This window comes from Tachypleus tridentatus, chromosome 2 (assembly GCF_004210375.1).
Source record: "Tachypleus tridentatus isolate NWPU-2018 chromosome 2, ASM421037v1, whole genome shotgun sequence".
Lineage (NCBI taxonomy): Eukaryota > Metazoa > Arthropoda > Merostomata > Xiphosura > Limulidae > Tachypleus > Tachypleus tridentatus.
Window position 1 is genome coordinate 36,651,124 of NC_134826.1, and position 21,403 is coordinate 36,672,526.

General features: G+C 34.1%; 1 pseudogene across 1 annotated transcript in view; it reads right to left on the minus strand.

The window, feature by feature from the left end:
* The window catches only part of LOC143240997 (ephrin-B1-like), a 117,032-nt pseudogene that overhangs the window by 10,493 nt on the left and 85,136 nt on the right, over positions 1-21,403 (minus strand). The window lies entirely within an intron of this gene.

The window sequence follows — 21,403 nt, forward strand, 5'->3', positions numbered from 1 at the left end:
GCTCGTACATGACAAGTTTAAATTAGCTACCAAACACATTTTAATATTTATTGTGTTACAAACTCACATTTTAATATTTATTGTGTAGCACCTGAACTTTACTATAATCTAAGATTATCTTTTACATTTAATTTTAACTACTGATTTTGTTCTTGTCTCTGCTCTACCTTTCAATAGACCTAACTGTTGATTCGCTTATTTTTAAATGCGACCACTTTAGTTCTTAGATAGTGACACATATTACTGTATTTTCCTTGTCTTTTTGTAAACCCCCCCCCCCTGTGCCTCAACAGTAAGGTCGAGGACTTATAAAACTAGAACTCTATGTGCAAACACTACAACTGAGTCAGCTTAATACATAGTTTTACTCTAACAAAATCTGAATCATTATATTTTTCGTTTCAATATATTTTACGACTCTTGGTTTTTAGAAGCATTTCCAGTAATTGAGGTTGTACTTACCACAGCACAATGATGTCTGGACTCGCTATTATTTCAAAACATGCTATGAATTATTCTGTGAAAATACATTTCTTTATTAATGTACTCAATAGTCGTATACTTCTGGCAACAAGGAAATGGGGCAGTAATACGTTATTGATCACAGTTTTAACTAACTTTATCAAAGGCAGTGTTATTTCAAACCCTTGCTTAAAACCTGTAACACGGTCAATGCTACAATACATCTGTTAAAGTAATATATCGCCTGATGAGTAAGATAAAGATAAATCAATAAGACAAAATTATCTCACACGTAGAAAAAAACAACAACTACGTATACACAAACTGTCATTCTTACACAGGTTGAACAAGTTGGAAAAGCAGTTTACTGGTTAATTTTACAAGATTGTAAAAAACCTGAGCCCAGTAATTGGAACATATTAGCAAAGGTATTATAGTGTGAAAAAACCATACATATTACGGAAATAAAACATTTGAACTTAATGTATATCGAAACTTTTCTATAATTTTCTGTTGTTACTTTAGAGCAAAGCTACACAATGGATCAAACTTGGATTCTAGCGTCGTAAGTCCGTAACCTTACTGGTTGCCAACTGGGAGACAATTTGAATGCAATCAACAGGCTATATGTTTGAGGAATAAGGCAGTAATCTATATGTTTAAGGAATAAGGCAATAATGTGTATGTTTAAGAAATAAGACAGTAATCTATATATTTTAGAAGATTATGTATAGAATACTGTTAAAAACAGATAAAAGAAATGATCGAGTTCCTGAATAACTATGTTAGTTAATAAAAATTAATTAATTCTTCACAACCGGACATAAAAGGGAAGTGTGTATTTTTAAGGACGGGTGGGGTCTGTTTAAATGTTAATGAGTCAGCGGTACGAGTACGGACTTACAAAGCTCAAATCCTTGATTCGATTTCTCGTGATGGACTAAACGCAGGTAGTTCATTGTGTAACTTGGCTCTGGCCCGGCATGGCCAAGTATCGTAAGGCGTTCGACTCGTAATCCGAGGGTCGTGGGTTCGAATGTCGCACCAAACATGTTTGCCCTTTCAGTCGTGGGAGCGTTATAATGTGACGGTCAATCCCACTATTCGTTGGTAAAAGAGTAGTCCAAGAGTTGGCGGTGGGTAGTGATGACTAGCTGTCTTCCCTCTAGTTTTACACTGCTAAATTAGGGACGGCTAGCGCAGATAGCTCTCGAGTAGCTTTGCGTGAAATTCAAAAAACAAACAAACAAACAAAAGCGTTACAGTTTTTTTTATACCACATTGAGCAAATTGAAATAGTTTATTACAGAAAATTAGTATAAACTTTACATTAGAAAATTCACAGAGCTGGACAAAATGTTTCAAAACCTAAATCTGATTCTTTATCATATGAAATAGGTTCTTTAAAAGGAAGCTTATAACTTAAACTAATCAAACTAAACGAATAATGCTCAGTTTGCGGTGGGTGGTGATGACTAGCTGCCTTCCCTCTAGTCTTACACTGCTAAATTAGGGACGACTAGCGCAGATAGCCCTAGAGTTGCTTTGCGCGAAATACAAAACAAACAAAACAAAATAAGTATTTTGCACTGTTATAGTTTCATCTTTTATTTGTGTTTATTAATTTTATGCAAAGCTATACTAGGACAGAATCGTCCACATTTCTAAACTGAAAGACTAGGGAAGCTGCTTGTTAACTTTATTTACCGCAAATTCCCTTCTTAACTTCTCTTGTCTGGCTGTTATTGTTTGTTATTAAGCTCAAAACTACACAAAGGGATATTTATATCCTGCTCACCACGGGTATCGAAACCTTTCTTTTAGCAGTAGGTATAGTATAAGTCCACAGACATTCCGCTGTGCCACTGTGGGGGGGGGCTTGTCTGACTGAATAGAAGGGTTTCATCATCACCCTTACAGATCACTAAAGACCCCAAACTGAGAAATAACTGTCTTTTTAAGTGATCATAAAATAACATTCACAGATTGAACAGCTAACTAATAGCCATCTGACAAAGTTTATTTTCAAGTGTATACAATGGCTACAAATAATTTAGTTATGTGCTTTATACTTTCAGATAAAGCATTATTAAACGACATATTCTCGCATTGAATGTTTCAACTTTTTATTGTATAGGTTCTACAAACGAAGGTGAAATTAAACATTTAAATTAACGTTGATTTTAGAAAAAGATAGTAAGATTTCTTGCTAGTCAGGCTTCGCAGCAGTTTTTCATGTAGAGGTCAGTGAAATTATAGGATTTTGTTTTGCATCCCATGATTTAAGGGAGCATATAGAAAATTAAAATATTCTATAATTTTACGGTTTATATACCTCAAAGTGCAGGTCAAACCTAAATTTATGATTCCAGAAAATTGTTATAACAGTTAAAGTAAATGGCTAACGAAAGAAAACTAACCATTAAAACCTTTATTCAATTGGAATTATCCTATCGAACATTAGAAGCGTTGTTATCTTTATAGTGGTTTCTGCCCCAGGCCTACTTGGTTATCATTGGCTGAGCTGTCATATGTACCCAGCAGTTATTACAGATGGGTAAGAAGGGTGCATAGAAACGACGTACTTGTGACTCCTGGTGGCGCTGTCTTCAACAAAGTTCGTATTTTAATTAGGCAGACTCCGGTTGTTTGAATTCAACCTCGAAACTTTTCAAAAGGCAACATCCTGGTAATAGAACTCAAGCGTGGCAAGTAAGCGCTTTATGATTCAAAGGTGTCTCGTCTGTGTGAATAACTAACGAGTCACAAGAACTTAACACCTTTTGAGAAGCTTGGAATGAGGTGATAGAGGGTTAGTTATAAAGGCCTTTACAGCTGACTTTCTGCATGACAGATGTGAAAGACAGAGGTTAAGCCTTTTAAGCATCATAGAGTGACATCAACTAAGAAAAACGTCTAGAAGCTATATTAAGTAAAACATTAATATAATCTACGTGAAGCTAAGCGAATCACAGGACAGTTTAAATACTACACAAATCAAATATTGTTTGTAAACTTTCATAATGCAGGGGATTTCCGTGGCCTCTGTGACAACCAGAAGTGGAGAATAGAAATTTGTTTACTTAAAAGTAATTAAAATATGTTCCATTATTGAATGTACTTAGAATTTTGTCGATGTTCATTAATGATGTTTTTATATTTATTAATAGCATAGTGCTCAATTTTTTTCTGTGCTATTTAGCATTTAAATGAATTGTTTTGGAATTCAAGATTTGTACGAAGCAGCAACTTGCTATAATATTACGATTATACAAAATAATTTAAATGAAAACGAACGAAAAACATTTTAGATAAAATATGTGAGCCAACAATATGCCAGACTTATCTTCAGTTGTGAGAACTAAACAGCTGCAACAGAAAAGGTTCACTGCACACGTGGATTCCCCCCTGCGGCCAACAGGCAAACAAGAAAGATCAATGCAAGATTCCACACTCTAAAAGAAGTAAAGGAGCCAAAGCCAACGGTCTGGGATAAAGTAAGGTGAGACCAATGTGTTATATCTCATTTAAGAAAAATGAAGTTTGGGGATCTGGTATTCATTGTTAACTTTCTATTTTGGTGCTTTAGGGTACTGGACACACGCGGTCTTCTTCGCCTTTGAAGAAACAGAAAGAATGAGATGTTTTCTGGAAGACTGGCTTATCTGAATGCTGAGTCTGTCTGTACTGCTCCACCTAAGGGTTCGAAGAATTCACTCTGCATCAAAAGAAAGTGGGTGTTGGGGAGAATAAAAAGAAGACTCCAGACCGCCTTCCCCTTCTACAGAAAAATATCGTGTTCAACATATTTTGTCACTTGAAGAATAACTTAAAAAGGAAAATAAAATCATGGAACTTAAACCTTATAAAATAGAATTTAAAGTCTAATACGCATAATAAATGCTCTGTTGTTTTTTTTTTGGGGGGCTACAGAAAACCAGACGACAAGAGAGACGAAAACAATTTATTGCCTTGAATTTCCAGAACCTCGGGGGGCATAATCGTTTCTAAATTTCTTACGTATTCCCATTTGATGGTTCTCTCTATGCACTGATTGATTCAGAAAAAAAAAATCCAACTAAATTGTAGGTAGTAAATAATACTTAATAACCTGCGGGCAAAGTATGAGAAATAAAATCCAAATAATAACATATATACGGTATCCAATTCGGATTATATATTATTATTGGCATTATTGGCAAGTATGTGACAAAATGCAAACAAAAATAATTCGGTAATAACAACTCGTAGTAAATCAGTTCCTACTGTAATAACAACTAGCAGGACATCAGTTCCTACTGTAATAAAAAAAAAGCTTTCGAAAAAAAGTATTATTTCAAGTAGTGTACATCATAGTTTAATATACAAGGTTTTATATGCTGAGACATTCCACTTACTTATTTGTTAGTTCTTTTAAACACGAAGTTACACAGCTGGTTATCTCTGCTGTGCAATCACAGGCATCAAACTCAGAATTTTAGCGTTACGAAGCTCTAGTCACCTGTGGGCAAAAATGCCTCTACTGAAACATACTGTTAGCGACTAATTTTATCCTAGCTACACGCATTCTGGACTTGAATTGTAAAAATCCTATGTTGAGACACTTACAAAATCATGCAAGAGCTCCCTGGTTCTTGTCTTTCAAAGCTGTTTCATAATAACATGAACAGTATTTAATATCTGAAAAATTATTTCATCGAATTGCCAACTGCAAAGAAAAACGTGGGGAAACCCCAATATGAACAAACTAAGGAAAGTCAAGGTTTACAATAATCTTCCTCCAAAATGCCTGCAAGGGAGACTCCCCCTCCGTGTTTCTCTCAAGATTTTTGGAACTTAAAATATAAAACTGTCCTGCAGTCAAAACTCAATGAGCCATTACATATATGACATCACTATTTACTACTCTGACTCATCTGTTGACAAACTACTAAAGTTTGTGTCTCATAGTTCTATCTCATCTCTGCTGCAGGGGATCTTTAAAGCATTAATATAATCCACGTGAAGCTAAGCGACTCACAGGATAACTTTACACGTTTCACGAATCGAAAATCGTTTGGGCAGTTTCATTGTGCAGATTCCCTGTATATACGTTTCCATTAGCGGCCAGTTACTACGAAGGATACGGTGATCATGTGGGGAATGCACGAGACCTGTACTGGTTAGGATATTAATTAATCTTGTGTTTGTTTATTTTTCCACAAGTCGACAGGTGTACGACTTTCGTTACTGTAGAAAACGTTTTAAAGTATTCCTCGTTACATAAATAACTGAGCCCCCTAGTGGCCAAGAATATGTTTGCGGACTTACAACGCTAAAAACCGGGTTTCGATACCCCTGGTGGGCAGAGCACAGATAGCCCATTGTGTAGCTTTGTGCTTAATTCAAAACAACAAACAACAACATAAATAACTGATGATAGAATTGGAAACTGTTTTTTTTTTTTTCAAAATTAAAGCAGTCAAACCATTTAGTATTGGTTGGATATAGTAACAAATTGTTATATTTCTATTTCATTAATATCTCGTGTTAAATTCAGTAAAAAATAGTGACGTGCGCTATTCGTTTACTTACATATAAAGTTTGATGCAATCCTCTGAAGCCTCGTGGATATAAATTTCTTTTAATGCAAGATTCGGTACAAAATACGAATAGATATCAGAAACATAGAAGCCAAACACATACATAAACAGTTGTTCAGATTACTGTGAAATACGTGTCATTTAAGAAAGAGCGGCCGATCATTTAAAAAATGAACTTACGGATGTGTTATCAACTATTCACAAAATAACAGCTGAAATGTACAATCATAAATTAGATGATTACGAATATTTTGTTTGAAATTGTTCGTTCGCAAATCTTGAAAATGATTATTGGATACTTAAACAAATATTGTGTGTAAATTGAACATTAATCATAATTTGGAAAAGAGAAAAAGTTTTAAAACCAAAAACCACTCCTCTGGTAGTTCAGACATTCTGCTTAAGACTAAATAAGACAAATAGAAAAATAATTATATAACGTTATAAAATAAAGTGTTATTTCTTTTAGATTTTATACCGTTCTACCAGAATAATCCATTTACTTGTTAAAAATACGATGTGGTCCAACCAAGACTCTCTGTAAGGAAATTCAGTTAATACGAGAGACGTGTGTGATAATTAATTAGTAATGTTGAAACATGCTCATAAGTTATGAACTATATGTAACTATACTTTGTAAGCTTGAAAAAGTTCTGTATTATTCACAGCACATGTCTATATGTCACTGACTGTGCATACTAGCGTTCACTGTGTCAGGAAGGTGATGGCGCAAAACATGCAAAAACAAACAAAACCTTCACGTCAAGAGAAAGTGCTGTTAGAATGTGATAAAGGTTTACTTGAGAGAACTTTGAAAAAGTGCCAGAAATCACTGTTATAAAGTCATTCTTAAAGTTTGCACAGTTTGTTCGACATGAATACGGTCATTCTGAAAAATTTGGATATTAAAACTTTACGTTATACAAGAATGTTTGATACTGTATCGGTTGAAGTTATAACAGTGACTACTAACCATGAGGTATGCAATTCGATTGCGACAGTTCTGTCAGTTGTGAAGAATTATACAGGATCTATATGTATGGACTGCGTTATGTGCATTGAGATGTGAGAGAATGACAAATCTAAACACCTACCTGCCTGTTGAGAAGATACCAAGAGATCTAAAATGAACATGTTTTATGGGCAATGGAAAAGTATCTCAATATTTTTCCAGTAGGATTGCGCCCTATATGATCCGTGTCTGGTATGAAATTTTCAACAGGATCAACGTCTTGGACGGATTTATACAGAGCCAGATTTTAATACTTACAGAATATCTTTGAGGCATCTGGAGGATTCAGCTCAAAATGTCAGGTCCCAACGTTTCGGTCGTTACCAGTTACCAAGGGCTCTAATGTTTCACAAAACATATGTACACAATAGCAGCAGCTATTCTGATAAGGTTAGTGTTACAAAAAAAACCTTCAAATACGAAACATTTCTGGATGTTTCTGACATGCTATTGTACAGCTTTCAAATTTTAAATACAACAATACTCGTTGTCTTATTTTGTATATTTACATGCTGGTAAAAGCATGTGAATTACACATAGAAAAATATATATTACAAGGAACCTCTTTGGTCACTATGTGTAACTAAGTCTATGCATGATTTTTGACATATCAGCTGTACAGAGGAAATGTTTATACCTGTCAGTTGGAGGTGTGTTCTCAACAATCTGATGTACCAAAATGTCAGAACTGTTCAATGAGAAAGGAAAGAGGCTAGAGTAAGGATTACAGAGTAATAAATGTGAAACGCCAAAGAGGAAATATATTTTAAACTTATTTACTTAAAAGCTTGCAATGCTACAAAGAACAAGATTATTTTGTTCTCAGAGTGGGGGGTATTTTATTCTGTAGGGATTATTTTCAAACCATACGTATTTTTGTTGTAATGACAAATATATTTTGCAATTTTTATGTTCTAATTTTGAAAAGTTACAACGTTTATTAGCATAACATCAATTATTTTTTTATCTTCAAGAGGTAAAAGAACGGCCATTATACTAAGGTAACCACAACCATCAAATTTACTTTCTTCGAGCTGTGTTGTCCAGTAAACGCCGTAAGTTGTCATGTCTTTAAGCTCAAAATGAGAAATACATTTCCAATTAACTACGGATGAATTCAGATTTTGCTGTATATTTTTATATACATTTTTCAAGTAGCCCACGGTCTCACATTGACAAGTAAAACTGACCATGACAAATAATAATTTAAGAAGTTTAAGAAAGAAAGGTTTACTAAGGACACAGAAATACTTTACAAAATATAGATAATTATTTACATGAAAAAAATGTTAGATCATTGTGCGCGAGAAACTATTATAGAAGATTACTTTTACTTAAAATAATTGAATATAAACGTATTTTAAAATATCCTAAAACAGGTTTTAAATACTGACAGTTAATCTTAATGGACGTTGCAAGAAAAAAAAAAAGAAACCCATAGAAAGCCATTAACTTCACATTCTTCTTGTGAAACAAACCTAACACATTCATTTTATTTTAAAAACACAACACATTTTAAATGGGCCAACGTTACCTTTTAGATAACAGGCCACTAATCTCTTAGATATTGTCTTGTAACGCACGTAAGAAAACCCATTACACCAGCATTAGCAGGGAGGTAAACGACGCGATCCTTCGTTCAAAGCTTGTACGGTGCAAGAAAACCGTCTCTGTTCCAATGTCATACTACGGAAGTCGTGAAGTGGTTCTAACAAATGCGTGTTTTAATGCTTTAGCACTGTCTGTAAAAACGATTTCGTTTCCAGAAGATTTTTGTTTTCTAAGCAAAATCTGTGAATTCATATTTACTTTCGGAAATAGTAGAACTGTCAATAGAAAAATAATTACTTTTTTCCAAGTAGCATTGAATTTTGTATCGAACAAGAATTCGTGGCTAATGTGTGTACGTGATTAATGCAAAGAATATTAACCCTTAAGGCCGTGTTTTACATAAAAAATCTTGCTCAAACTATTAACAAAGACATTCAAAGATAAGCTGTAATCAAATGGGTTTTGTTTACAAATCAGTGTAGAGAATTAATTTGGCTGTTTTACTAAAAGAAAAGAAAGAAACACATACTCAAATATACGAGATTGTTGTAAATGGAATAAGTTTAACGTTTCATCCAAAATATAAAATTTTATAAAATAAAGTTACTTTTATGCTCTTCACTTAATGTTGTCAGATACCTTTTAATATGTTGTCTGACACGTTCACATTATGTATAAAATAATCCATTAATCCATATTCTGGTAATAATGGAAAAAAATATTGTTTTTAACTTTAGTTAGTAAAGTATCTACTTATTCATTTTATATATCTGACTAATAACTGCTTTTGATGTGTTTTACCATACACTCTTGCATAATAAATATACGTGAAAATACCCAAGTTGCAATTCAATTTTGGAAAGTTATAAAAGACTTAGTTATGTTTTTTTCATAAATTGTTACAGTTGTAGAATAAAAAACGCTTTATGTAATGTAGATAAAACAGGCTTAATCATTATATTTGTCATGTAGGAATATAAAACGCGATACTAACTCTCTTCAGCAGACATAATTCGAGTTCACTTAGCAAATTTAACTAACCAGAAACCTCTTAAAATTGCTCTAAATTCATGCAGTTAATTAAAAACTTAACTGATCCGAAAGTCATCAACTTTTGTGTCTTTATATGCAAGTAATTAATTATGTGAAATTCCAGACTTATTTTAGGCATAAATTTCCAAAAATGTATTTGGGATGCTGCTGGTGGTGTTATATTCATAATGGAGTTTTATGTAACTCATTATGTAACTCATTTTTCAATACAAGTTTTTCCTTTTTGTTCTTAAGCATAAAACACAATGGACGATCGCGGGTATTCAAACCAGATTTTTATCTTTAATTGCATTTTTTAAAACTAGTATTAAGGTACAAATATTAGTCGAGGGTCTTTACAATGAGAGCGTCAAATAATAAAACCACTTGTTTGAATCATGTTTGTTTCAGCTCATAGCTGTGTTGTGCCCACCATGCAGGAATAGAATCCAGAACATCAGCATTATAAGTGTTAGATTTGTGGAATTTCTTGTGCAAGTACAGCATGTGGAAAAATCAGTTCCATTATTTTATTGGATAACTTTGTAATATTTGATGATGTCTCGTTAGTTTACGTTACAATTAAAACCAATTCCAATGCTTACATTCCTGTATAATAACTTAATATATTATTAATATATATACACACACATTTCTTTATAGTTATGAATAAACAATGTGGAAATACAACGTTTCACTTGTTTTTACAATTTTAATTTTGTAAAATTCATAAGAGAATTTAACTCAAAGATAGAATAATTTATATTATAGCGAATCATTGTTACATGAAACTAAATTCTAACCTCCACTATGATTTTCAATCACAACGGTTAGAAACGGTAGTCACTGATCACAGACGTGAATACAGGCTGACTGAAAGTTTACTTGCTTTTGTTTTTATGTACATGAAGTCTTTTTTTTTCGTCAAGACGATGACTGAGAAAATATGCCTTTGTTTTCTTATGTTTCTTAGTATGGTATGATTGGGGCGCTTGATTCGCCGCCCCACCATACATACTTGCCCCTTTCAACCATAGAAGCGTTAAAAAATGAAAGTCAATCTCATTTTTAGTTGGTAAAAAAAGAGTCGCCCATGAGTTGGCGGTGGGTAGAGATGACTAGCTGCCTTTCCATTAGTTTTTCACTGCCAAATTAGGAGCGGTTGGCCCAGATAACACTCGTGTAGCTTTGCGAGAAATTGAAAAAACCAAAAAAACCTCTCAGTATCTAATTTTGTCGAAAGCATAATATTACAAAATAAAATGGGATAAAATACCCTAATGATCACTCTCATGATTATTACGTGTACTTACACAAAGTTATACAAATGGCTGCTTTTTCGATGGATAGCTTTTAATCCGTCTAATGTACGAAACGCATCAACGCAAGTATCTCTTAGACTCCAGGAAAACTAACCTTTTAGCCTAAATGTACAAATTACTTAAATTAGGGATAATAATAAGATAATAGCCTAACAGATTGAGGTATAACAAATTTAAACTGATACATAAAAAGCAAACTAAAATACACAGCTAAGTCACAAAGTTACCAACTGTTCACCTTATTACGATGTAATATATATTTTAAGTGATATCTACATGTTTTGTCACAATAAAAGACAATTATATAAAACGTTCTTTTTAAACTTTACGTTCATTGTAACTCTGAGGAAGGAAATGTTAAAGTGAGAGATCAGTCACAACGGGAAGGTTAAAACAATAACAACAATAGCAAAGTGGCAGATCCACAGATACAGATACAAAAATTTATAAAAAACTTATTTAACGTGCGTTAACCAGTTGTTATGTCGTATATTCATTCCTTTGAAACGCCAGACATCACAACGTGACATCATAAAAGGACAAAATATAAATAAAGAGCGTTTTTGTAATCCCAACATTTAGGAAAAGTTACTTTTATGACCTTTTTCTTGCTCGAGACTTTCAAAATTATAACTGGGGCTTTAAAAAAAAAACATTTTGTTGATACATGACAATTTCAATTGTCGTGGAACAAGTTATTTCCTGTTTTAGCTTGACCTAACTAAATATGTTTGATATCAGATTCATGCAGTTTACGCATTATATATCTGATTTATCAGCTGTTACTGGGTATATTTGTAAAATATTAAAGCTAATAAGTTCCCCTATATAGGACGTATAAATTAGCAATTATACGATTACGCTGGTATAAAACATTGGCATTTAACATCTCTATGCATCTAACATCATAAAATGACCTCGCCGCCCGTTTCTATGATTAACTCTACTTGCTTCTTGTTCAGATATGAAATAGGATTCTGTTACCACTTACTCACATATCTTCTAAATACCCAGAGGAAAGGTTTTGAAACAAACAATGTTAAAAAAAAACCCGAAACAAATAGGTTAAAATGAATTAGGTTATATAAAGTTCAAATAAGTATATATTGTTATTCGCTGCAATGCGCTATCTTTATTCTGTACACGAAAATCCATTTTTAGAGTTATAAGCTAACGGGGGACAAATATAAATAGGATAATGTGGACTGTAAATATTACAATAACTAGTTGAAAATGGTATATTGCAGTAACAAGTAAAAACGATATAAAAATTATAATTAATAGAAACGGTAACAAACAACACTCATACGACATTTCGCTAACATTAAAGTGTCGACTCTTTCATTATACGATGTACTAACGCATTAAATACGCCTGACAAATGCCGTACAAATCAGCCCATAACATTAATATACATAACAATATTCTTTCGTTATATTCATAACAGGCTTAACATATATAACTTTTACATTAACTATTTTTATAGCTAGTAATTTTACTTTTTAATGTTATCCTTAGGCACACATATGCATCTTTTAAACTATTTTATCCGTAAGGGAAGTTTCAAGCTGAAATTAGCACAGGCCCTGCTAGCCAGACGTCCCTGAACTCAGGTAGTGGTACTTCCGACAAGTATATGTCTAAATGTTTGTATGCTTTCTTATAACAAAGCCACATCGGACTATCAGCTGTGTCCACCAAGGGGAATTGAATCCCTGGTTTTAGCGTTGCAAATCCGTAAACTTACCGCGGGGATATACGTTTAAGAGAAGGCGTAATTTAGGCATAACTGAACACTTGAACTTTGTTCTAGTAAACAACATCTTACCAACAGTTATTTAAATGACATTGCAATCAGAGATTGTTTTGTCAGTTTTTAAATAAAATATTCATATAAGATACGAGTAAGAATAAGTTAAAAAACTCCTCGTCCTTCGGTAATGCTTTCTATGATTGAGAAACAAAATCACGTATCTCTAATATAGCATTAACAGCTCTGAATATTTCGTCTGTTTCATATAAATAAGCATCAATCTTTCTACCTATAATAAATACTGTTTTCTTAAGGAGGCCATCTTTTAGAAATTTTAAATAAGCTCCTTATGATCTGTCGTAATGTAGAAATCTGCGATTTCCGGGTTCGAATCCCCTTCTCAGAAATTGCTCACCCTATCAGCAGTGAAGGCGTTATTATGCGACGGTAAATCTCACTATTCATTGGTAAAAGAATGGTCCACGAGTTTGAGGTGGGTGATGTTGACTATCTCCCTTTCCTTTAGCCTATCACGGCTTAAATTAGGGACGGTTAGCGCAGACAACCTTGAAGTAACTTTGCGCCAAGATTCTGAAAAAACCAACCTTGTGGTAATGTAGTTATTTGTCATTAATTTACTTATCACCTAACTCCTAAAGTATGTCTATAATAAACTAAGTGATTTTGTTGTGTTTATGTAACATGTATTCAAGTTATAAGGCAACTGCAGAAGTGAGGAACGCATCTTTCATTCACTCATCCATTTCTCTCTTTCCATCTATTTGATCCTTAGAAATATTTCTCCTTAGCGATTAGTCCCGAGGGACACCACATTACGTCATAGCACACCTCGGTATATATATCTAGTATTGTATGCTGATGTGTGGCGATTAGGGAAATTGGCCATGAGGCTCTGAATACTCGAGAAAATTGATTCATGGATCCATCTGCTTGTAAGTATAAAACAAAAAAGGAATCATGTTCCTTTGTTCTTTATAACAAATGGGAATGCATAAAGTGTGGTAAGGTTAATATTTCTTTGTACATAAACCCACGTGTTTAATTGCGTTTACCTTGTTTATAAAAGAATTATCAATAGAAAATTGTGTCCTTGGATTTTGGACATTTATTATATTACTTTACAGTGATTCGTGTGAACTATTCCTGTACTTACCAGTTACATCATACCCGAACGTCTGTTGTATTGTCTCTAAGTGCTAACTAAAATACGATTAAACAATCTAACACGTTAATGAACCTGATTATTAGCCTAACGAAAAAACATTCCGTCTCGTACTAAAAGATATGTGAAAGGTTTTATTTGCGTCTTAGAAATACATCTTAAATGTAGTAAATTCGTAAGTTATTCGACTTGAGTAAGTAATGCGTTTAAAACATAAAGTCATTCTAGACAATAGTTTTAACTATACCATTAAGTAGTCCTTTAAACAACATGGTTTTAAGGTTGATACTCGTTAGATTTAATTAAGATCGCGATGCAAAATTTTGATATATCTCAATGGGTTGTTTTTCGTGATTTATTGTAATTATTTTGATATTTGTAGAAAATGTAAGAAAACTGCAGAAGAAACAAAAATAAATCCGACTCTAAAGAACGACAAACGTTGACGTATTATGTCATAAAATATTTCCTATTCTGCACATATCACCATTAAGCATCTACATGTATAAGGGAAAGGCACAGTTATTTAGTCATGCAAGTAGTTTCAAACTAATAAAAGAACGTTACCCTCACCTACACAACTGGTAGCAGAGTAAAACATTTAACATGTGGGGAAAATAATAATACAGTATCACGTCATCACTGTCTACGTTCCCACTATAAAACAAAGTTTTGTATAGGGTCTTAAAGCTTAACTTCAAAAACGCCCTCGAATCTAAAAATTTATAGTTCTAGTTTGTTCAGAACGCGGATACTAGTACATTAATAATTTACAAGTCATTCGAACAACAGATATTTACGTGTAATATTCCACTAGCTAAAAGAAATTTGGTTGTGACACACTTCCTCCCTAGGGGACCGTGACTGGAAAACACGACGTATCCATAAGCCACTCGCCAAGGTTTATTGCAGTGGATATTAACGTCCCTACGTGTAGGTGATGTCCATACTTTGTCGTGTTTTGTTTTTTCCTCGTATTATGTAAAAATAGGAAATGTGGACACTTCTTCTAGAAAAAATGCAATCGCTGAACAGAATCAATTTTCTATTATTTATTTCACTCTTCCAGAACCGTCATCCTTCTTCGATTCTGATTGCTATTTGACCAGGGTAACGTCACTCTTCATGGACTTTTTGCTGAGATGTACAGTCAACCATTGTTCTACGGTCAATTAATACACATCCTGCGTTTTCATCTGTGTCATTCCGCTAGATCGGAGTTAACTGTTTGACTACGGCAGAAATTAATATGTTAAGGCTTCTTCCCTGTTGCTTCTGACAGCCATTACTGACAACCAAAAGAAAATAACATGTTTTATTATTTGTAAAACTAAGAAAATAAGGGTTAAAAGGAGGAACGTGTTTCACCAACGTTTTATTGTAGAAGTAACGTGTACCAAATAAGACACTTGGATGTTTTAAAGTTGGATTTTCGTTTAACTGCAAAAAACGAGAACCTTTATATTTCTACTAACCAATAAGTTTTTAGTGAATCATCTGAAACCGGAATTATAGTGATAACAGATTATGGTTATATCACGTCCTACATTAAAGAAACTTCGCTATCAAAGTTCCACTAGCTGACCTAAGTCGGCTCTATATATATTACATTTTATTACAGGCTAATATGTTATTCATAGCAAAATGAAGTAGTTATAAGGGTTACAGGTTTAGCGGACTCTAGTACCTTTCCCAATAGAACCGAACAAATTCAACAAAATATTTTATAATTAAGCTTATAAAACAGACAACTGAGAAAATAATCCTTTCAAGTTGCACCAATCAGAGACGACTCCATATTACCATTTGAACATCAGGCCAGCAACTACGAAAATATAAACTCTCTGGCGCAACACATAAAGATACTATGTGAATTCACTGCACGACAAAACTGTTAAAAATATACAAAAATGTTAACGTTATAGGGTTTAGCTATAAAAAAGGTAGACATGATGTTAATTAGAAATGTCATAATGCAGTACTGGACGGACTAAAAACTGACGAGATAATGCGTGATAAATAAATACTTAATTAAATTAGCTAAATACTTAACGACTGTTTAAGCATCACAGAGGTTTGAGTGTGTTCTGTTGAAACGATTTTAAACACGTAAATCAACAAGTCAACTATATCCGATATGCGTTAGGGAAACGATATGTAAAGTTGTTTAACGTTCATAGACAATGTGATGTTACCAAAAAATTGATCGTTTTGGGGAGTGTGATGTAACAGCCTTTTTAACACCAAATACTTATACAACCAGATCATAAGGATATTTCATATCTGCAATTTTTAAGGTGGATATATCCAGTTGTATTTAATGAATGGTATTAAAAACCAAAGGATCGTGATTCAATTTGGAGCACAACGAGCATCCAGGAAGACACCTGAAATACGTACACTTCAGTTTTTACATGAAGGGCGAGATCACTGGCCGAAGCCGTCCACGTGACCTAGGCAACAGTACGCAACATAACAGAGAAGTATATGTCAGGAAATGAGGGGAACAGAAAAGGGGTTCACTAAGATAATATTTACTGTCACGATTCCGTTCAATCTTCGTATATCTCAAGCAGCTGGAGAACGAAACAGTTATCAATGCTATTCCATATCGATCAGGTCGTCAAACAAAGCGCCTACGAATTTTTCTATACGATCTGTATAAATTGGCGCTGGGAAACTGCGGTCTTCCTACAACAGATGAATTATGGAAACCAACGTGTAATATTGACATGTGGGCCTTGCAACATTAAAATAGTTCTGTAAGGATGTTGACAATCAGCACAATCGTCATATAAAACACAATGGGATGTTGTGACATGGTCTGTGGCGACGTAGTGAGTCTCCAGAATCGTTTAATAAAATGTACTCAACCTCAGTACTACTCTGCATCTTTCTAAATCGATAATGGTGCAAACGTACATTGAAAACTGAAAAGAGCTGAAGATATGTGAAAGTATGAAATGTTGAACAGAACGTAATAAATAAATTAGAAGTTTTCACAAAAATAGCCAATATTTTATACTGTATTAAAAAATAATATAATTACAAAATGAGTAACGCCAGAAGCTCAAACAAATTTATGCCGTATTCTACGAGATGCACAAAGATAAAGTTTATAGTAAGATACCTATTTGAAGATGTATAATGTTTTTGCTTGTCTGTTTTTGAATTTCGAGCAAAGCTACACGAGAGCTATCTGCGATAGCCGTCCCAAATTTAGCAGTGTAAGACTAGAGGAAAGGCAGCTAGTCATCACCACCCACCACCAACTCTTGGGCTACTCTTTTACCAACGAATAGTGGGATTGAACGTCACGTTCAGCCCCAGGGCTGAAAGGGCGAGCATGGTTTAGTGTGACGGGGATTCGAACCCGCGACCCTCTGATTACGAGTCGAGTGCCTTAACCACCTAGCCATGCCGGGCCTGTTGCGTAAGTCTACAGACATGCTGCTGTGTCACTGAGGGTTTGATAAGTTTGAAGGTAAACGTATGTCATTTTTTAACGAATCTTGGTGGAAGTAAGTTATAAATAGATACGTGGACTCAGTAGATAGCCCAATGTGGCTTTGCCATAAGAAAACACACACACACACAAAAAAATATACAAAATACGATACCTTTTTAAAAGCAATTCTTTAAAAAAAACACAAGATATTAAAGAATTTTTAACTCCATGAATTCCAGCAAAAAAACTTTAAAATAATTTAAAGAAAAGTGGGTGCATTAATATTTAATTACACTAAAAAATTCCACAAAAATTATAATTAAATTTATCTCTATATGGCAGAACACGTTCATACAAGCACTATTCTTATTTCTTAGTTTTTCTATTTACTTCTTTTCAAACGATTTATTTCCATGAGATATCTTTTAATCCACGCCCTCCACTGGTGAGCTTAATTATTTAAATTCTGGCTCAAGGTGTTAGGGAAAGCAGCCAGGGGTGGAACCTACCTCTCCTACTGTTATCAGGTGTTTCATTAACTGATATGTCATTAGATGTCAGGGAAAAAACATTGAACGAAACCTGTATGCCAGAATAATGCACGGTCGCGCACCTTGTGGTGTCAACAAGAAGCATAAATTAACTCGACTTTATTAATGGTGAGGCGTTTCCTCGATAAGTGCTATGATAACAAACAATCCAGTTCGTCGCCTTGTTTTTCCTAACACCGTTTGAAATTCCATGTACACAATGAGCAAAAGTTTCTTCCTCTCGTCTCGGTTCATGCTTATTTTATAAAGAAAGACTGGCAACATGCCTTCTAAAGAAATTATTATTACTCATTCATTTATAACGGCAGAATAGGTAAAAGTGTTGAACACTAGTGTTTCGCTTAAGTAACTAAGTGCTGTTCACAGAAACGCTCAATATTATGTGCTATTCCAAAACACGAAAATTAATAATTTTGTCACTCTCACATAGTTTCGGTTAAAGACTGAGGGTTTTAACTCACGCACATTTAACAGCTTTCTTTTCTTCACTTATTAGATTTCTGGCATTGTTAAATATTGCAAAAGAATAAATTACTTTAATTACTACTCTAGCAAAGTTTATGTAGTGTACAGATGTTAGTGTAGATAGATAGATAGATAGATAAACGTACGAATAACTTATCAAGAAACATGCCGAAGTTAAAAATGATTGATTGCTATATATCGTGTTGTGAGTTAATGAAACTAAATTACAGGTTTCAGATGTTTAAACTTTTAAAAGATAAACTGAAGTGAACACTAGGCTGATAGTGAGATACGTGATGAACCTATATCCTTTATTTCCTTCCATCACTTAGCGATGTGGTTTATCACGTCGGTTATTTAAGTTAATATATATTTATAGCACTTTTTAAAGCCAGTTATCTCAATGTTTTGATTTACATCAGTATCAGTTATTCTTCTGACTACCTCTCTCGATTATTTTCCTCTTTCGAACTAACCAAACAAAAGATATATTCTATTACAAGTTTTGATTTAACCTTAAAATCCGTAATTATTACGCAAATATGTTACTAGGCACTTTCAAACTAAAACATATTTGTGAAACTGCTTTGTTTTCAAGAGTAAGTAAAGTGCAGACAGACCTGTGTCATATCTTTCACATTGGCCCGGCATGGCCAAGCGTGTTAAGGAGTTCCACTCGTAATCCGAGCGTCGCGGGTTCGAATTCCAGTCGCACCAAACATGTTCGCCCTTTCAGTCGTGGGGGCGTTATAATGTGACGGTCAATCCCACTAGTCGTTGGTAAAATAGTAGCCCAAACATTGTGGTGGGTGGTGATGACTAGCTGCCTTCCCTCTAGTCTTACACTGCTAAATTAGGGACGGCTAGCGCAGATAGCCCTGGAGTAGCTTTGCGCGAAATGCAAATCAAACAAACAAACAATATTTCACATAACCTGTATTAATAAAAAACGTTTCACCTCCTATACAACGCTTTGCTCGAAAGTATAACATGATTTGTTTCAGGATTTTAAGTAATATATCCTCATTGTTTACAGCGCTTATTGCCAAAATTCACAATTTATTGCTAACTCATATTCTGTAACTTAACACTGGGTTACCACAAGGTTCAGATATTCTGTGACGTAACACATGTCATACATAAGGTTAGAACTGTTTTTGATTTGCTGTTAACCACAAAGGTACACAAGGGGTTATCTGTGCTTTGCTCCGTACAGGTATCGAAACTCTGTCTGTAAAATTGTATAAGCCTCAGATTGACCGCTAAGCTACAATGAACGGAGGTTTAGATTACCTTTAGAAAATTTCACCTCTTATTCGCTATCCCTGGACAAGAATGTGATATGATGAAATGGAGACATATAACAGTTATTGTCATTTTCTCGCCATATAATATATATATATATATATATATATATATAGATATTGGACACACATAATCAACATTATTGCTACCAATTTTTTCTTTTTTCTGGTTTATTTTTCGCAGATATTAAAAATTTTGGTCATGAGAAAAACAAAATAATAGTTTGGTTTTGAAATGTGCGCAGAGTTACACGAGGACTATCTGTGCCAGTCGTCCCTAATTTAGCAGTGTAAGATTAGAGGAAAGACAACTAGTTATCACCACCCACCGCCAACTCTTGGGCTACTCTTTTAGTAACATATAGTAGGATTAACCGTAACTGTTGGGAAAATGGCTGAAAGAGCGAGCATGTTTAGTGTAACATGGGTTCAAACCAGTGACCCTTGGATACGAGTCGAGCGCCTTAACCACCTCACCATGCCGGCCCAAAATAATAGTAAACAGTTTTCCCATTGGACAGTAGTATGAAATAAAATAGCACCATTAATGCAACGTACATTTTATATACATAACTGAAAAGGCACTTTTACCTAATACTACACACAGCAAGACACAACAACGTAAAATCAATATAGCACACTCTTTGTGCGCTTAGTACAACAATATTCTGAACATGTCATCTCGCGCAACGATGCATATATCGATAAAAAAAATAGCTTTATTTTTGAAGCGTTTCGTTCGATTTATCGGTATTGAAACGTCACGCAACAAACTATTATACATTATTTGGGTTTGGATTATTTGCGTCATAAATTAATAATTTAAGCACATACAACTCTGGCAATTAATCTATCGTCATAAAATATACTTGTAGAGTTACATTGTTTTAACTATCGCTTTGAGTTTAAGTGAATAAGGTTTATAAAATTACTGCACAAAATAAAGTTGGATTAGAATCTGAATAAGGCGGAAAAAATGTTATTGATTAAATATTAATTTCTTATTAACTAACATTTCTTATTTAATTAACAATTTCTTTAAATATCAATAAATTCTCGGATATTTTGTTACAGTAAGTATTGGTTAAATATATTCTGTTCTTTATTCTGCCGTCATTATTTTTGAAGTTAAATTAGATTCATAATTTGTAGAAATATATCTGTCTATTAAGTGCAAAATTCTACTCTTTAACGGCCCGGCAACGCCAAGTTGGTTAAGGTGTTCGACTCGTAATCTGAGGCTCGCCGGCGTTGAGCAGGATGATTCGACGAATTGTCCGGTAAGACACCAGCCGATCGTCGAACCAGATTATGGTCCTTACAAACCTTAGAATGCAGCTCAAGAACAATAAGACGGCATCTATGAAAGGCTTTAAAAACCGTAAACGTCTTCAAAAGCTACGTCTCCTTCCACACCACGAAACAACTCGGTTAAACTTTGCTGAGAAGCACCAAACATGGGACGTAGAAAAGTGGAAGAAGGTTTTGTTCTCTGATGAGAAAAAAGTTTAACCTGGATAGTCCAGATGGCTTCCAATGTTACTGGTACACTAAGAATATCTTGAAATTCTCGTTCCGTATCTCTCAGGATCTTTTAAGAAATTTGTAATAGCAGTTTTACTACACCCAATATCACCAGCGATGGCACGTTAAGATTGATCTTGCTTTTGCAGCTCGACAATTCTGCCACGTTCAAACTCTGTCAACTTTTTAGCCTTTGCCATGTTTTTACCCAATG